This window comes from Tinamus guttatus, unplaced genomic scaffold (assembly GCF_059628265.1).
Source record: "Tinamus guttatus ecotype Peru unplaced genomic scaffold, ASM5962826v1 Tinamus_guttatus_pri_ptg000075l, whole genome shotgun sequence".
In the NCBI taxonomy this organism is placed as follows: domain Eukaryota; kingdom Metazoa; phylum Chordata; class Aves; order Tinamiformes; family Tinamidae; genus Tinamus; species Tinamus guttatus.
In genome coordinates this window covers 959163-977323 of record NW_028288609.1, presented here as the reverse complement: position 1 = coordinate 977323, position 18161 = coordinate 959163, and the positions used below count along the sequence as shown (strand labels likewise).

The following is an 18161-nucleotide window of genomic DNA, read 5'->3' as shown; positions in this document are numbered from 1 at the left end:
AATCCCTGCGCTTTGCGAAGGCTCCTTCCCACCCAGCGTGCTCTCAGCAGGATGCCCTCGCAGTACAGGTCGCTCTCCCGGGACACTCGTCCTCCCACCCTGATGCAGACGCAGACCCCCAGCATCAGCACCCGGGGATTCACAGACCAGCGAAGCTCGGGCCTTCTTGCTTCTGGTCGTCTGCTGAATGAGGAGCCGTTGGGTGGTCAGTGGGGACGTGACTTTCATTCTCCCCGTTCCTCTCCTTTTTACACTTGGAGCTGTAAGCCTCATTCTACTTAGTGCAAAACTCCTCACATTTCTTGACTGTCATTTTTTTTTAATTCTCCTGCTTGAGACAGCGGAAAGCTGTTGCCAACATGAAGTGCTTCCAAATGATCTGCTGTCAGATAAAAAGGCTTCCTCCTCCCACCTCCCTTCCCGGGAGAGCTGGAGCAGCGCAGCTCTCCGGAGGATGCGGGAGGGATGTCACCTCCCAGACAGCCGGGGCGGGAAGGGGGAGCGGAGTGTCCTGGCAAAGCCCCGATGCTCCATGGGGAACATCCCGCTGCCCCTCCCGGGGACACAGCCGTCTCCCACCTCTCCACAGAGCCACGCCGCTGCCGCCTGGCTCGGGGAAGCGCGGGTGGCGACTCCGCTCCAGTTCCTGAACGGACCCACTCACAGCCTGACGTGGCCGCCTGTATTCCGCGTTAAATCCACCCTGAGGCACGGCTGCGGGCGGAGTAACGGAGCACCGGGGAGGACAGGAGCTGGGGCTGCCCATCTGCGAGCGTTCCCGCATCGCCCCGATCCCCGCTGCCTCCGAGCGCGAGGGGAGGCGCGGGCCGACCTTCGGGAGCTGGGCTGAGATGACACTACTAGGCACGAGCCCTCGAGTCAGCGATGGCTGCCGCAGTCCCGGCTCAGTTGCCCTGCTTCGGGCAGCGTTGACGTCCCCTCACTGAGGCATCACGGTTTAAGAGCCGGAGGTGTCGAGCACATCTGCTCGACACCTCCGGCTCTTCAGTGATCGGCCTTCCAAGCGAGGGGACGTCACCTGCGAACGAGGGCAAACGAGCGGGACTGCGGCAGCCACGTGTCTGCAGGGCTGTGACTAGAGCTGCATAAATCACCCGCGCTTCCGTTCACTGAGCAAACCTCCAAAATGGACAAAACGTTTCAGAAATGATTTTGTTCTTTTTCTTCTTCTTGGGATAAGCTAAGCTCTTCAACAAATCTTTCTTTCAGGTCAAATGAAGTGCCTGCAATGAATTATTTCACTTGATTTCAAATCGCTTTTCCATTGTGTGTTTTCTGTTTTGTCATGTTTGAATGGGAGCACCTTGGACCATATGTGCTCAAAATACTGTTCATAAAAGGTTGAAACGGAAAACTGCAACCTTTAAGTTTCCTCTTCACAGAAACTGTCTGATTAATTTAATACAAATCTGTAGACATTTTTAATCATTCCCATTCCCGAACCTTCAGCAAACAAAACACTCGAGCCATGGATTCCTCTCTGTTCTTTGCCTTCATTTTTCTGCCTGTCTGTTAAATTTCCAAGTCATTTATATTTCCAGATGAAGGATTTCACCTCCAGATACACTGACATGTTGAAGATCCTGAGGGAATGATACAAAACGGATGAACAGCGCGTCCCAGTCATGCGGTGTCTGGAATTAGACAGTCTTCCCTGTGACTGCGCCTGTCCCGCTGCTCAATCCGAGTGGGAAACCCCCGGCACATTTCCCCAGCAGATCAGCCACCAGCTCTCTAAGCATCTCTTCATCTTCGTTCCTTGTGAGGGTCTCCTCCATGCTGACACGTTGGCATTTGTGAAATAGGCACCAGCAATAACATTTTGGGGACACATTGCAGTGCAGTGCGCTAAAGGTTGTGGCACCCACGTGTGAGCAGCACTTTCCATGTTGGCTTGAAACACTGCTGTGCTTTGGCATGCTCGTTCCTGTTTATTCTTAAGCCTCTGAAAATAGACTGACCCTTTATTTCATTTATTGTGCATCAACCAAGCACAGGAACAATTCTGAATGATTGACAGTAAATATTTTGCTTTGTAGGACCAAAATGGTGTTACTACAGCCAAGGACCACCGTGCTGTATTACCGCCAGGCCCTGGGTTCAGTGGGTGACCTTAACAATTCACTTAACTTCCAACGTCTTTGCGAACCCAGCTGGAAAACTGTTCACGAAACCATCCAGAAGGCAACTCTGCCAGCCACACGCCAGGCTGACGCTTGAGCTCTCCTCAGGGAAATACATACAAATGCAAATTGCAACCCATAATGAATGTTTAAAACACATGCTGCAGTCGAGAGAGCGACTGAGGTGCGAACACGAAGCATGCCAGACTATCAGCTACTCCAACCCGGTGTTGGTTTTCCTCTGTAACCCAGTCCCGCTCCCCTCTGCTGGAATCTCGGCTTTTGCAGCCAGGTGCTGTCGGTGTCACCTACATCACGACCACAGGGGCTGCTGAACCGACCGAGGAGCTGGCAGCAAGTTGGCAGCACCGTGTTCCCATCCCGATGGGTTTCCCGACACGCGGCTTCCCCGTCGCTCCTTCAGGGATCTGCTGCACATTTGAGCCACGTGCTGCTGCCCGAGCCACAGCACTCCCAGGGAAGCTGCAGGTTAGTGCGAGTTCGGGAGGAGAAAAACATAGAGGTAGAAGAAGGGGGAAAAAAGCCTTTATGATCAGAGATGAAACTAAATGCCAGAAATGGCCTGCGAATACATGTCAAGGGATGCCAAACCAGGGGAAGTGCTCTTTGGATAATGAAAGAATGAAGCAAATGCAAACCCATAATGAGTCGCATTCCCCAGAACTGGCCCGCATGAAGGGCTGGTAGAGTCGTACTTCATTTTCCAGGAATAGCCCAGAATCAGGTGTTGGGTTGAGGGCATATTGAGAAGTAATGAAGAGAAGAATTCATTAGGGAGCCGCACTGCCAAGGAGGTAGATTATCTGCAGAGGAGGCCATGGAAGAGAAATCAAAGAACCAAAGGTGAGGCAACCTGTTAACAGGCAGGGAGAAAATGATGAATAAGAAAGTGCTAGCAAAGAAACACCACCCTCATTATGTGCCAGGCAGGAGGAAAACTCGTAACCTAGGAGTCACTTCTAATTCAGCGCAAAACAATAAATTGTGCTAAAAAATGCATCCGAATTCTTTGAATTTCCACAGGCAGTTCAAAAGCTTTGTGTACAAAGCAAGCAAGAAAGGCTAGTCTGAAGCAAATAGCTAATGACCTGCACATACAGGGCCCATCTGAGCTTGAGAAGTTGCCTCCAAGGCCCCCGAGGCTCTGTCCTTGTTATTCCTCAGGGGGTCAATGGGTTCAGACTCCTGACCCGGGGGAACGGGCTGGCCAGTGTCCCCGGAGCAGAGCGCGTCCCGGGCAGCGCGTGCAGGAAAGGGCGTCACGGGGGCGGCAGGGTGTGTGAACGCTGACCTGGGAGGGCTGCAGCCCCACACATATATATGTTCTAACCGAAAAGTGGATTTTTGGTGATTTCCTTCCCCTGAAAAGACAAACTTTCTGCATAAATCAGAAAATGGAAAACCTAGATAAGTTTTGCTTTTTCTTACTGAGGAATATTGACAGCAGTCACGGGATGCTAGTCTGATCGGAACATTTGGGAATTCTTATGAAACATTCTGGAGGGTTCAAGGATATGTCACTCTTCTCCTTAGGCAGTCCATCATTTCGTGCTCAGTGGAACGTATTCCCACAACAAGCACTGCGGAAACGCCGGCGGTGGGAAGGTGACTGCCTTCGCTGGCGAGCTGCTAAACGGGGAGGCGACGCTGCGACCGCGCACGGGTGAAACGGTGCTGAGGAGGCACCAAGACAGCGGCGGGGCCGCTCCTGCCGAGCAGCAGCCGGGAGCAGAACGGGACGCGCCGGGGCTGCCCATGGCGTGCGCGGCACAAGGGGGCTGCCCCTTCTCCGAGGCTGCGAATGGCGGTTCCAGCCCTCTCCAGCAGTGGGAAATCAAACTACGTGTGGATCACAGGGAAGCACTGGCTGCTCCCGAGCAGATCCTCAGCAGTGACCCTCCTGGGACGGAGCAGCCTCTCCCTGCCCCGTGCGTGGCCAGCTCTGCCCGCGCTCACACCCGCTCCAATGCGCACATGCCACCTACCCTTGTTGCCACAGATGGACTAACTGATACATCTCTAATTAAACTCTGAGCAATCGTGCTCACTTGTACTTAGCTTTCAAATCTGCTGCTTCTATTTCAGACCCGAAGAACGGCAAGCGTGCCTGAAAGCTCGTCTGCTTTTGCCAACTACATTTGATCTCATAAAAGATAGTAACTCTACCTGCAAGCCTGCAAGTCTCAGCGCAGAAAACCAAACCCCGCTGTATTTCGCTTTGGCTCAATAAATTCAGGAGCCAGATGCCAAAAAGCAGGTCGGAGCTGCTTGGTTTCCTGCCTGAGGACGAGGCAGTGTAGCAACCGCTCCAAGCTAAAGCTGGTGGGACACCCAGGGGCTCTGGAGCTCACGGGGAGGTGCCGGGAGCCCGGCTCACCCCGCAGGCCCTTGCCTGGACGGTGTTCCCGGGAAGGGTCGCACGGTGAGCACTGCTCCGCGCGCACGAGCGCTCACCCGCGTCGCTCCGCTGACCCCTCGCTGCATTGCTGGGACGGATTCCCCGCCTGCCCTGTCACACTTGCAGGCGTTTGGCGCCCGAGCTCAGTTAATGCGTTTCTGACGGGGCTGCCTCCCGCCGGGCTCCCGGTCAGACGGGCTTTCCGCGCTGCCTCCTCGGGCTTTCCGCGCTGCCTCCTCGGGCTTTCCGCGCTGCCTCCTCCGCAGCCGCCGAAGGAGACAGGCGGCTGCAGGGCGCAGGCTGCTCCGCAGGGCTGCACGGCCGGGCTGGGCGACTCCCTTCCCCGGGAGGGCTCTCCCTGCCCGGCCGACCCTCAGCCCAACTGCTCTGCCAGCGCGGTTACCTCCCGTGCAACGGCCTCCGCCAGGTCTCTGCGACGAGCGCCCTGCCTCGCTGCAGGCAGCGCCTCCTCCAGCCCCAGCGGCACCTCCGGCTCCCAAGGACACCCGCAGAGCGGGACACGGTTCCACGTTGCACCCCGAAGAGAAGCCAACTGCCGTGTCCAGCCTGTGCGCTGCACTAGCGCTGCGGCCACATCGGGCCCAGTTGGGAACGTGGGGAAGGACCGGGTGGAAGGAGCCACGGCGAGGGGACGGGCGTCACGGAGCACCCGTCACTGCGCCCGCTCCGCGGGAAACGGGAGCGCAAATCTCAGTGGCAGCTCCTCCTGACAGACGAAGGGTGCAATTAGCCCTTCACTAAACCCATACGATTTATTCAGCGTGGGTTTACCTCCCCTTTCCCTCAATTCAAAACTAATTTGTGTGAAGGAATTTGATTGCAGGCGGGGCGATGGGGCCCAGCTGCTGCTGCGGGCGGATGCTCCACACAAGGAGAGGGTGCATCCGGACACCAGGTCTCTCCAAGGCCCGGCAGTGTCTCCCACGCTTCCCAGGAGGCAAATCCTGCCCCCTTCCTAAGGAGCAGTGGCTCTCACCACCCCTCAGCTCCCGACGTTCTCCTCCAAGGATGTGGGCAGGGCCGTTCCCTGCCATGGGAATGGCAAATTCAGGCTCCCAACAGAACGTTTGCCGGTGGCCAGACAAGATCAGTGATGGAAAGGAAGCGACTTCAGGTCTCCGGAACTCAGCTACAGGAAATTGCTTTCCATTTACCAACATCTCCGTTTAACTGGCCGGTGCCACGGAAGAAGGAGAAGGGGCCTCGGTCCCGACGCCTGCAGCAGTTTACGTGGTGAAGCATGAGATTTGATCGTGTTCATCTCAGCTACCGATCCCAATAATGAGAAAATCCAAGGGCTGTATTTAACACGCTGCCTCCAGCAGAACTTGTCACAGCTTCTTCCTTTTTTTTCCTCATTCCTGAGCTGAACATGGGTTTTGGATCTGCTCTCTTCGTTTCTAGGATCTCTCTGCTGCCTGCCTGCTCTATCCTCGCTCCAGGGCCCCTGGATACCCTGGGCTCATCTTTCTGGTCATGTCTTGGCCCAACAAGCGGGAAGGACAAGTAGGACCGCACTGCTGTGATCACCTTGGAATAACACGTACCCCATCAAAAACACGAAATTACTGAGCTTGCAGTGAAAGGATAGCTAAGAGAAAGAGAAAGCACTTAATGTGTGGCGGGAACTTTTGGAACACTTTCCTTTTCCCAAGGAAGAGAAGGCGGCGCCAAGCACCACCTCTTTCCCCTGGAAACGAGCCTGGTTTTGGAGCTGCCCTGCCTTGCAGCAAACACCTACGTGCCTCAATTCCACGAGCGTCGCTGCCCGCGGGGTCCCTCAGCGCGGGGCTTCTGCTGCATCAGCTGGATTGCCGGAGACATCAGGAGAGGTGGAGGAGGAAGGGGGGGAAGGTGGATGAGCAGGATGAGCCGGCACGAGGAGAGGCCTCTGGATGTCAGTGTTTGGAGAGGAGATCCATAGAGCTAAGTTCGCTTTTCAAAATATCTCAGGATTCTTCTATTGATTTGGATTTGCCAAAAAGCTAATTATCACCAGGGGCAGGAAGGTCTAATTCCGGTTTCAGGAGGTTCTGTGTCTCTATTAATGGCTTGCTTTTATGGGACATTAATTAACGTGGAATACAGGAGCAGCAGCACGAGGGAAAGAAGCGTCATTTCACCCTCTGCATCACAGGCTGATCTGATCATTATTTCTTTTCAAAGTTACAGCCCAAGCACTTTGGAAATTAGTAATGAAATACCATTTCTCACTTCATTTAACTCTAAATCCTCTGCTAAAGTAACCCATTGACTTCAAAGCGTTTTACACTAACAGTGAATTTGGCAAGGCAGTGAATTAAAAAAGTTGTACTCGGCTATGGCCGTTTTGCTTTATTTTTTGGTCCATGGGGATGACGCTTTTGGTACAGCAAAATCTGGCACAAGAAATTTTCCCCAGGAGTAATTTCAGAAGCACTTTCCCAAATCTCATAGGCAAGCTACAGAAAACGGGGGAGAATTTTCTAGTGTAGAAGGGGTGAAAACATGCTTAAGATATATTATCAATGAATAACCATGGAAATGGATGGGTGCACCGACTGTGTTTTCACTTTTGGAGGCAAGATCTTGGCCTGAGTGATCATGAGTCTGCACTAATAGAGCAGTTCTTGTATCTTCAGGGGAATACGGGCTCTCTGGAAAGACGCTTTTGAAAAACTGGAGAAATAAAGTGAATAAAAATGAAGCCGACACTCCGAGAAGTCTGAAGGCATTTCCAGTGTTGGCATCGCTGTGTAGAAAGCTCAACTCACTATCAGGTCAGGGAACGAGGCGGTGGGATGAAATCCCACCAACACAATAGTCCTGCTATGCAAGCTATATGTAAATGAGGCTGCAGGACCAGACCGAGCATAGCCACCTGTGAAAAGCTTTGCCGACGCTTGGCTGGCAGCAGGGCTGGCTCTGAGCACCAGCCAGCGCGCAGGGGCTGCGCCGGGTTGAGCAGCCGCCTTGACACCCCCCGGCACCACGAGCGCCGGCAGACAGCAGGGTGCAAATAAAGCACCGCACGGACCAGCTCCCTGCGGATGAAGGCTCTTGTGGTGCAGATGCATCCCGGAGAACTGGATGCCTGCTGGAAGGGCTGGAATGAGGAGCCCCTGTAGGTCTGGGGTCTGGGCTGTGGATGGCGGGGCGCCTTGCTCGGGAGCAGTAGGTCTGGCGGGAGGTGTCCTCAGCCCCGCGCTTCTCCTGGGCGCCCAGCCCAGGGGGGAATAGGGAAACCGGCTGTTCTGGGCACCGTCTGTCTCAGGGGAGGAGCAGACACGAATCACGTAGGACCAGGAAGGCCAGTGCGGTGACAAGCCCAGCTCCAGGCTGCCCGTCCCCTTGGCTCCGCAGCTCCAGGGCTATGGGAAGGGGCTGCTCCCGGGGGGCACGAGTCACCGCACGGGCTGCTCCCGGCGCCGCGGGATGCGCGGGGCGGCAAGGAGCCCGCGTGGGGCGGCGAGGAGCCCGCGTGGGGCGGCGAGGAGCCCGTGTGCTCCCTGCGGTGCAGCGGGATGTGCGGGGCGGCGAGGAGCCCGCGTGGGGCGGCGAGGAGCCCGTGTGCTCCCTGCGGTGCAGCGGGATGCGCGGGGCGGCAAGGAGCCCGTGTGCTCCCTGCGGCGCTGCGGGATGTGCGGGGCGGCGAGGAGCCCGCGCGGGGCGGCGAGGAGCCCGCGTGCTCCCTGCGGCGCGGGGCCGCGCTGGCTACAGGTCTTGTCGCCACCGCAGGAGCCTCTGTGAAAAGCCACACGCGGCCGCGCCGCAGAACGATGACTCTGTTACTTGATCTGGTTTGATTTTTGCCTGGGCTTCTTCTGACCCGCAGTTAATGAATTGCCAATTAACTTGCAAACCTGGTCACTCCCCGTGCATCAGGAGCAGAATACGAGTTCCTGCTCCCGGCCGTACCCCGAGACGCGCTGGGGGGCACAATGTGCTCAAGCTACCCTTTTCCGCTAGGTTATTAACCATCCTGAATTAATTGATTACCAATTAACTCGAGGGCAAAACCCTGCACCCCAAGGGCTGAAGGCTAATTATTTATTTTAATTTATTCTCAGCTGCCCGGAGGTGAAGTTAAGTAAAATACAATAAAATAGAATAAGAAAAATGAATGTTTATTTCATTCTGTCATGCAGTCTGGAGGTTTTGGCATTGGAACAAGAAAAGAAAGGGGATCCTGGCAGTCTGATTTGCTGGGTTTTTAGAAGTCACGATATTGGAGCACTTGGGCTTCAAAGAGGGCCGAACTCTTCTCCTTCCCTGAGACTGACCTGCCTGCATTGCCAACACTAATGACCTGAGTAGCACAAGAGTTGGGCAAGCCTCTCTCCATCCCCACCATCAAGGAGGAGGAAGGACAAGGGGACAGATTTGGGACTATCACATTTGGCAAGCGAAGGCTGAGCCCAAGTGTGGCTGTTACTTGACCGCTGGGAGGGCTGAAAACAACTTCTTAATGCTCTGGTGTTGGCACGAAAGTGTCCAAATGGTTGCAATAATTCATTGAAAAAGAACAGAACTGAGGCCAAGTCTTCTCAGGAGAGACAGCGGCCTTCTGCAAAACACTGAATAGGAGAAAAATAGCTGCTAACGGGGGAAGCAAACTCCGGCCTCCCATTTGCTGAATCCTGTTATAGTTTCCACGTAGGAGCTCTGCAACTGGGCCAAAATCCCATGGCAGCAGACGCAGAGCTTTCATAGGGGCTAACGAGCTGGAATCCGGGATAACGGAGGTTGGGAGAGCGGCCGGCAGCGCCGCTCAGCGAGGCAGGAGGCTGCCCGGGATGCGGCTGTTGCTCGAGGCGGCAGCGCCGGGGCCATCGGTGCCTCTCCCGCTGCTGCTACGTGCAAACGGCAACAGAAAACGTTGCGGCTTCTTCAGACCTTTCATGTTGTTGCTGGGGACTTTTTAAACCAACCAATCCATTACTGACTTTTTAGTTGACGGTATTTCTTAAAATGCCTTGCTCAACGTAAATATGAACCTTCTGGGGGAGAAAAATAGATCTAAAAATACCAGGTACCTCTAAAAATAAAGCATGTCTCGTAGGTGTGCAGCAAGGCGGCAGTGCGTGGAGCAGCAGCGCCCTGACACCCGCCTGGCTGGCGCTGCGGGACCAGTTCAGCACCTCGGATCGACGAGCCGCCCACGGCGACCACCCAAACCCGCGACATACAGCGTGCTAGGGGGAGGAGAAGGGCCAGATCCCTCAAGTAAATTAAATAAATAAAAAAACTCTTAAAAACAAATTCTTCAAATCCAGTGCCCACCTCTTCCTCAGTCTCTTTCACATTCTGGACACAATAAACTGCCCTCTCCAGAGGATGTGGAGTTAAGGGGCTTGGAGAGCAGTGACCGCGGCACACACTGAATGTTAATCTATTCCTTTCCTAACATGCTGCTGTCTGTGCATGTTAAATGAACGCTATTAAATATTGATTTCCTATAGCTCTAATTGTGCCGGGAGGTGGCGATGCCGGGGGGTGAATGCACAGAGGTGGCGGCAGCTCCTCGGGAGCCCCTTCCCCTCCTGCAGCCGGGGCCGTGGCAGAGACGGTGCCGCAGGAGCCGGGGTCTCCTTGGGAAGCCACCGCATCCCGGTTTCCATCCCGTGGTCACCAGGAGCCATTGGGCTCACCTGTCTGTCCAACAAACCATTTCCACCGTCACAAGGGAACAAAAATAATCGCTTCAACATAACTTCAGTTTGCAGAGCTGCTCATCTCAACAGCACAAGGTAGTTCATATCATTCCAGTATATCCAGGCCAGAAGCACACGGATTTTTCTCTAGAGCTACGTCCTACATAGTCTGCATGCAGCCACATCGCCCACCCCAGGACATCCCCTCCCAGGACCACGCGGGCCCAATCTCAGCACAGCGAGGACGCGAAACTCCAAGCAAACCCCGCGCTTTATTTATTGACTAATTCCAGCCTCTTTCTGTGATCATTCTCTGCACTGCCTCCTCCTTTAAATCAATTGAAATTGCTCTCTCACTGCAAACTGGAACCAACTCAATTCACTTTTCCTGTTCATCATTCAAAAAAGCCCCAATTCTGGGGAAAATGGTAACGGATTGATTTGTCCATCAACGGGAAATAAGCTGCTTTTCCTTAACCCTTGGCAGGGCTCACCCGCCCGGCGGGTGGCTCGGCAGGGAAGGGCCGTCCCGCTGCGGGCTGGGCGCCCCGCGTGCACCCGCTGCAGCGCCCGCGCTGGGCGCACGGGGAGCCCCTGGGCTGTCCTGCCGCCCTGTGCGGCTGCGCCCGGACGCGCGGGAGCCGCCCGGCACTTTGGTGCTGCTCCCCAGTGTCCCCTTCCAGCAGGACGTCCGACACGGCTGAGCTGCTCAGCCCGCTCCTCGGACAGGGCCCCGGGGCACAGATTTAGAGGATATCAGACCTGCTATTCATGGCAGGAGAAAGGAGCTTCCTTTTGGTGTGCTCTCCTTCGGAAACAACAAATCTCTTCAATTTCCCTTAGAGAAATCCACAGTTAGAGCGGATTCTTCTGAATTTTTATTTTCCAAACCTGATTCTAGGTTCTTGCTAAAGTAAAATCACGTGCTTGTTCCTGGCAGAGTGCCAGGACTAAATTAGCTTGATACATTTAGTACAATTGCAAGTTAATAGGCAGTCTGGTCTGATGTCGAACCTATGCAATCCTTTAAATGTTTAATCAAGAAGCAAAATTAGCACTTAAAGATCCATCGCTTCCAGCATTGTTTTTCTTCTAAGCAAGCCAGTAAAACGAAAAGAAAAAAGCCCTCTGCCAGGGTTACACTTCTTTGGTGTTGAAGGCAACCTGCTGGCCAAGAGGATGCAGCAGTGGAAAATGAAATGCAGAGAGACGGAGGGGAAAGGCTCTGCTGAGAGCGATGGATGTGCATTCTGGTTCCCAATGGATGTGCACTTTTGGTTCCCAATGGATGTGCACTTTTGGTTCCCATTGCATGTGCACTTCTGGTTCCCAGGCCAGAAGCTGGTTCTAGAGAGCCCCTTAAACTCCACCCGCGGGATGAATCACAGGATCACGGAATGAGTGAGGTTGGAGGGGCCCTTTGGAGATCGTCTAGTCCAACGAGACTCTGCAGGGGAGAATTTGTCCATGCTGCAAACTCGGGCTACAGCAACGGGCCAAGCAGAGCGCTCCCGGTGAGGCGGATGGGGTAGGTTTCTGCGTCTATGTTGTGCCCCCGGCCTCGCGGCCTGCACAGAGATGCGGGAGCCCCGGGTGGCAGCTCAGATGTCAGCGCTGAGCCGGGCTGGGTCACCCTGGGACATGGCTGTCTCTGCGTGCTGGTCAGAAGCTGAAATGATTGTCCTGGACATCTCAGCATCTGCTGCTGAGGTGCCTCCAGCTTGGAGCAACTTGCTCCTCATCCTACCGAGGGCCCAGGAACGGGCCAAGCTTTGCCCTGTCCGTCCCACACACCAGGACGCGGGAGGAGCGTCCCCCTCCTGCAGGCCCGGAGACCCAGGCGCAGGACGGTGTCCGTGCGCAGCCGTCCTGGAGGTCAGCGAGCCCTGCGCCGAGGCTGCACACAGCAGCTTGGCCCTCTCATCTGTCAGCTCTGCTCTGGATCAGCTGCCAGTTGCCGGCGTCCCATCCTGAAATAGCTCACGTCACCTCTGCTCCCAGCCTTGCGGCCCATCACGCTGTTCCTGCCCTGTCACCTCCGATTCCCCCATGTCACATCACGGGCCCGGGATGACATGACAGGCGGAGCTGCACCGAGCCAGGGAAGCTGCACTCACGACTCAACAGGGAGCAGGAGACGGAAGGCGCAGGACGGGTGGGAATTGCGATGAAGCAGAGCACGTTAGATCAGTGTGCTGAACCCACAACAAACGTGTGTCTTCCTAGCCCTTGGCAAAGTGTTTTACAACAGTTTGTCCCTGCACCACGCTGGGCTCCCAGACGCACCTTGCTCTGCTCCTGCACTGAATGCTGAAAGCCGGAGCTTCTCCCGGCTCGCCCACGTTCCCCCTCGCAGCTCTCCGGGCCTCCTGCATCACCAGGGAGCCTTCAAAGCGGAACAAACGTCCTGGTTCTGTAGAGACCTTTGTGCCTCGGTGGAGCGTCTGAGCAAACGGAACCGCCACACCGGTTTGCTCACACCGGCATCGCAGGAGAAGAGCAGGAACGACGCAAGGTGCCTGGGCCTTGGCTTGCCCCGCTCCACGCAAAGAGAAGGGCGGAGGCTGGGAAAGGGTGCGAGGAGCCGCAGGAGCCGCACGCGGCGCCGCCCGTCCTGGGGCTGCTGGCTGGCGGAGGGCCCGGGCTGCCACCCGCCCGTGACGCTGGGTGTCCCGGCCGGCCCGGGCACCCGCTCCTGCTCCTGGCGCCGCTCCTCCCGCAGCTTTACGTGCCGTCCATAGGGGCAGGTGTTTCAGAGGGCTCCTGACAACAGGCCCCTTTGGACGGAGAGCTTTGCTGCAGGCTACAGGGACACAGAGGGGCACTTTACAGGCCCTGGGCTGCCCAAGCAACCTCCAGTTTGACACTAACCAGCAGCGCAGACAGAGCCAAAAGCTACAGGAGCCTCTTTCCCTCCCTCCAGAGCTACAATCATTGCAGGCTGTGATTAGCGATGAGTAGCCATGGCAACGCGGCGGGCGCTGCACGCGCAGCGCTCGGGAAGGCTGCGAGGGGCTCCGGGCTGCGCCGACGCTCCCGGCGACGCGCGGACGAGTGCGGGGATCGCTTGGCAGAGCCGCTGCACGAGGACACTCACGGTGCCCGCAGGGAGACCCCAGCTGTGCAGGGAAGCAGGGCCCTGACAGACAGCGCTCATACACCCTTCGGGTCCCCTCCAGGGCTTGGCAGAGCCGCTGCACGAGGACACTCACGGTGCCCGCAGGGAGACCCCAGCTGTGCAGGGAAGCAGGGCCCTGACAGACAGTGCTCATACACCCTTCGGGTCCCTTCCAGGAGGAACATCATTCGCTGAGTTTGACAACCAAGATGCAAGGAGAGAAAAGAGAGGAACAAACTTGTCTGTGTCTTAACTTTCTGAGTGGCCACGTGGCTCTCAGTGGCCCCAGGTGAAGATGTGGCCTCGACCTTCAGCTTCCTGCCCTGCAGGCGGCTGCAGCAGGGCAGAGCTCCCGGCACGAAGCGGCACAGAAGGGGCTTCCACCTTCCCACGCCGGCTGCTGTGAGGCTGTGCCGGGAGCTGTGGGGAGGCCCGGCGGGAGCCGGGGGGCTGCAGGGCCCTCGCACCGTCCACGGCCCCGCTCCATAGCACAGTGGGAGCCGGGGGGCTGCAGGGCCCCCGCACCGTCCACGGCCCCGCTCTGCAGCCACAGCCCCCTGTCTCCTGCTGTTTGTCCTGACAGCCGCAGGCAGGCAGAGAACATCAACCCACGTCCTCAGGTTAACAACTGGGTCCGCTCCTCCTTATCAGGGGTCTTCTGGGCAGTGCTAATGTGCCCGGGCCGGCCCGTGCCGCATGGCCGCGTTTCCTCAGCCGCAGCCTTGGGCAGTGATTCCCGCCGGGCCGTCCGGCCGCGCGCCCGGCTGCGGCTCCTTCCAGACCTCGCGCTGGGCTGCGGCCGAGCACGGCGCTGCAGCACCGAGCGCTGCCGCCCAGCGCAGCCGAGCGCTGCTCCTGCACGCCCAGGCAGGGCCGCGTCGCTCAGCCGCAGCGCGAGCTCAGGAGGAACGGGCTGGAGTCCCTGGAGTCCCCCTGCTCCGCGGGGCCTGCGTGCCCGTGCGGATTTCACAGCTACGTACCACTTGCTGCCTGCCACGGCCCGTAACAGCCAGCGAGATCCCTCTACATTCCTCTTGTAATATTTCTGGAGCCCTGTAAATTCGGGCTGCTCTGCTCCTTCCAGCTGTGGGTCCCTGCCCTACACCAAGGGTGTTGGCTTAATGCAGAGGTGGATCAGGCTGCCGGGTAACCCAGGCCCAGAGCGATGGTGACAAAAGGGACGGTGCCTTCGTGTTCCCGAGCTGACACTGGAGCAGCTGAAATAACTAAGCTCTTGGTGAGCTAAATCATGGTGCTAGGAGGAAGAGAGCCCAGAGAAGCCAGTGAACCTGTTGGTCTGGTGCTGACACGAGAGCCTTTGAACTCTGGATTAGCTCCCTCGTTTAGCGCTTTGGAGCAATCACTGCTATTAGCTAAGTACTGCTTCTAATTTTGGACTCCACTTCTCATAAAAAGGCTTTGAAAACATCCTAAGTGGAACAATTATCTGAAGGAAAAGGCCACTAAATACTAGGGCAGCATTTTGAAAGAAAAGGGAGTTGGATGTTTCAGAGGGCCCACAAATGGGGGACAGTCTGGCTGTCCTGGGATACTGGAGCTCCGCGACAGCAAAGCTGCGAGTTGCACACGTCCGTTTTTTACCATGCAACCCTGGATGTCACTGCGTTTTTCTCAGCACACAACCTCTCTAGGGAACATGAAAGCCAAAATAATTCAAGTGGTTGGATTTCCAGCAAAAATGACCAAAAGACATGTCCTTAAAGGGAATCCCAAAATGTCCTTAAAGGGTTTTCCCAACTGGATTTTCTTTCTGGGGAAGAATGTGCATGGAAATGCAAGCACCTTTGCTTTGCTGCTGGGAGCACACGAACTTGAGCCAAACATTGCAGTCTGAATCGGTTCCAAGAGGTCTAGCACGAGACAGGATGGAAAATGAGCTCTGCACCACACAGCAAGCAGAAGGAGTCAATAAATATTTCAGTTGTGCACTTGGAAAGAATGTGGATGATGTATTCATATCCTACAAGGATAATGAAATACTTCACTTTCCAACAGCCCTGAGCAATGTTTGGTTGTACAGAAAGAATTCAATATAATTAAAGAGGATGTTAAACAACAGCTATTCAAGTCAAACATTTTAAAACCCACAGCCCCAATCATTTACACGCAAGAGCACTAAGAGAACATTCCAGAACTTGTGAAATTTTTTGAGAGATTCTGCAGGCAGAATATCCGATTCAGGCACAAGATGGATTTCCATGGGGATTTTTAGTCTCCTCAGGGAATGTCCCCATGAGCAGTTTGGTTCTCCTAGCATGATGCTGACTCAGCTTCCCTGCCTGGTCTCTCTTCCCTTCTTAGACCTCTCTCCTCCTTTCCTCCATCACCCAAACACCCTACGGGAGCGGGTGCGTTGGATGGACAGTGTTCCTACGGGAGCGGGTGCGTTGGATGGACACGGTCCCTGTGGGAGTGGGCACCTTGCATGGACACGGTCCCTGCGGAGCAGGCACGTTGGATGGACACGGTCCCTGGGGAGCGGGTGCGTTGGATGGACACGGTCCCTGCGGGAACAGGCACCTTGCATGGACACGGTCCCTGCAGAGCAGGCACGTTGCATGGACACTGTCCCTGCAGGAGCGGGCGCGTTGGATGGACACGGTCCCTGCCGTGCGCTTGCAGTGGCAGCACCATGTCCATGTCCCAGGGCTCCAGAGCCCCTCAGTTAGTAATTAGAATGATTCAGTGAATTTACTAATCAGCACCCCTGCTCAGCACCCTCCCAGCGGGACGGGACGGGTGACGCCCTGGGCTCCGGTTGTCTTTCCACGGCGCTGGGGCCCACGTGTCCCTCCATCCTTGTTCCCCTGCGCCTCGGGAAAGGCATTAGCTCTTCCTTGGGGTAGAACGTGGAACTTCTCCAGGCTCTGAAAACCCCTTCTCACTCAGCCCCTGTAAAGTCCTGTTGAAACTCTCCCTGTTTCTCTGAGGATCACACACGGTGCCTTTAAGGGCAGCACACTAAAACCCTGAAGTTTAGGCTCAGATTAATGGCAAGGCTGAAAGACTCCGTCCTTATGTGAAAGGGCTGCTCTCAGGTGCAGAGCTTCTTCGCTGCCTCTAACTTCAAGGAAGAAAAAAACTAGGCATCTTGTAAACCAGAGAAATTAATTCATTAGCTCCTCATAACATTTGCTTTTGCAGGAAGGTTGGAATATAATCAGAAATATGTTAATGTGCCATTTGCTAATTTCATTCTTATTCCATCTGGGGACAGCAAGATCCTCTCCTCTGATATATTTTCAATGTACTTGTCAGAAGTATTAGATCTTCAAGAAGAAAAAGTTTGCCGCTTCCTGCAAGTATTTCTTCATTCCTAGCCATAAGCCTGCACAAGCGGCAAATCAAGATAAACTTTTCCCCACTCAGATTGTTGCAGCTGCTCCTGCTTTATCTTCTCCAGATATCCAGAGTGACTTAGGATTACTATTTTTCTTTAAAGATCTTTTCTTGATCATAATTAGATTCTAAAATAAGCCAGAGAGAGGAACGAATTCGCTTCTGGTCCTCTCAGGACTGACCCTGCAGAGCGCAGGCCGCGTTACTGCTGCTCAGGGAGCAGCGCGCGGAGGAAATCAAGGCGCGAAAGCAGCAGCGCGAGGACGGCCGCTGCGAAGCCCCGGCGAGCGCTCGCACCACCCGTCCTGGCTAACCTAGGGATTGGTTTTCCCGGATTCCTCCTAGAGTCCCAACGGGCTGCCTGTCCTGGACCAGGCCCGGGCTTAGCGTGAGCCATGCCCACGGAGGCTGGAGACGCGGCCTGGCCAGGCAGGCGAGGCAGCAGCGGCTCACGGCAGCGGGCGCCGGCACGACGCGGGCAGGGACGCGGGCAGGGACACGTGCAGGGACGCGGGCAGGGATATGGGCAGGGACATGCGCAGGGATGTGCACAGGGACACGCGCAGGGACATGCGCAGAGACGTGCTCAGGGACGCGGGCAGGGACACACGCAGGGACGCGCACAGGGATATGGGCAGGGACATGTGCAGGGATGTGCACAGGGACATGCGCAGGGACGCGGGCAGGGATGTGGAGGATGTGGCCAGGGACGCGCAAAGGGACATGGGTAGGGACACGGGCAGGGACACGGGCAGGGATGTGCACAGGGACACGGGCAGGGACACGGGCAGAGATGCGGGCAGGGACACGGGCAGGGACACACGCAGGGACGCGCGGGATGCGGCGCCACGGGACACAGCCCTGCACGCTCCTCCTCTGCCCACGCTTCTCTTGCCACGAGGCGCCGAGCTAACTAACTGCCCGTCGAAATCCCTCCGAGGAGGGGACGGGAGAGGCCTATCCCCCTTGCGGATGGATGGGCACGTGGGAGCCCGGGAGCCCGTTCTCACTGCCCCGTTCACTTTGCTCACCTTGCTAACTCTCCTCAACACAAACATGTCACAGCAAACCCAAGCTGTTCCCTGCGCCCTTCTCCAGCACGGACGTAATGTTATCCGGCTCCTTTCAAAGCAGCTGTCAGCTATAAAAGCGAGGCTTTAGCTTGCTTATTATTTTAATACTTCACTATGTATTTTATATACTATTTATGGTCTGTTCACAATGCATTTTTGAGCTCACTATCAGCAGAGATATATAATACAAGACTTAATATTATAGGAAATGAATATTGATGGGAATCTTGTTACAATTTGTTACATTTTATGCTCCATTTAAATTCTTTTTTTCAATTGATGTGCTCAGAATTGGTGAAATTATTTTTCAAGGGTTTAGTGGAGCTTAAATTGTTCTTTGGCCTTGTTCTTCTCAGGGGTGGTTTCACCCAGGGTGAAGCAGAATGGCCTGGT

At 55.6% G+C, this 18161-nt stretch overlaps 1 protein-coding gene across 1 annotated transcript in view; it reads right to left on the bottom strand.

Moving 5' to 3' along the window:
- ASIC2 (acid sensing ion channel subunit 2) overlaps positions 1 to 18161 on the bottom strand; it is a 303957-nt gene that overhangs the window by 133663 nt on the left and 152133 nt on the right. The window lies entirely within an intron of this gene.